General features: G+C 47.6%; 1 protein-coding gene across 1 annotated transcript in view; it reads right to left on the minus strand.

The window, feature by feature from the left end:
* The window catches only part of Igsf21 (immunoglobin superfamily member 21), a 221,181-nt gene that overhangs the window by 53,142 nt on the left and 166,935 nt on the right, over positions 1-1,104 (minus strand). The window lies entirely within an intron of this gene.

The raw sequence follows: 1,104 nt of genomic DNA on the forward strand, positions 1-1,104 counted from the left end.
ACACACACACACACACACACACACACACACACAAGAAGTTGGCTGTAGTAACAGACCCCCGTAGTCTCAGCTGCTCAGGAGGCTGAGGCTGTGGGTTCTCTGGACCTTGCTCCACCCCACCCCCCTCCCCCATGACCTTGAAGCCCAATAATAAAACAAAATCTCCCCCACCATGTTAAAATAAAAGTGAGGCTGCTGGGGGTGCCTTTGCAATCTCAGGGCTGGGGAGACCGAGACAGATCCCTGGGGCTGGCTTGCCAGCCAGACTAACTTAGTCACTGAAACCCAGGTGTAGTGGCTATTCCTGCTTGTCAACTGGACTATATCTGGAATGAACTACAATCCAGAATTGGAAGGCTCACTTGTGATCCAGATCTTGAGGCTGGGAGATAACAAGTTTCTGACCTGGATCTTGGCATGGAGATATTGAGGTATAGTGGCTATGAATCCCAGGAGACTGAGGCAAGGAGAGCTCTGAGTTCAAGGTCAGCCTAGGACAAAGCAAGTCCCAGATCCAGGTGTGATGGCATACACCTTTAATGTGGGACACACCTTCGGCTGGAGGCCTACACAGACATGGGAAGAAGGAAGATTCGCTCTTCTTCTCCTACTTGCATTTACTTGCCAGCACAACTGTTGGAATCTACTAGCCTTGTGGCAACAAGCAACTACTATATCCTTGGACTTCCCATTCACTGCTGACCATTGTTGGGGAGTTGGACTACAGACTATAAGTCATCTTAACAATCTTCCTTACTATATAGAGACTATCCATAAGTTCTGTGACTCTAGAGAACCCTGACGAATACACCAAGCTATCGAAAGACCCTTTCAGTGTGGACAGATCTCTGGCATCATATGCACCCTATTCAAAGATGCAGCTACACACACACACACACACACACACACACACGCACAAATACAAGCACCTACCCCCTACACATACACTAATACAAACACACATACATACATACATACACACACACACACAGACACGAATATAAACACACCCACACCCCCACACAAATACAAACACCCATCCCCTACACATACACTAATACAAACACACACACACACACACACACACACACACACACACACACA

This window comes from Mus pahari, chromosome 6, assembly GCF_900095145.1.
Source record: "Mus pahari chromosome 6, PAHARI_EIJ_v1.1, whole genome shotgun sequence".
NCBI classification, from domain to species: Eukaryota; Metazoa; Chordata; class Mammalia; order Rodentia; family Muridae; genus Mus; species Mus pahari.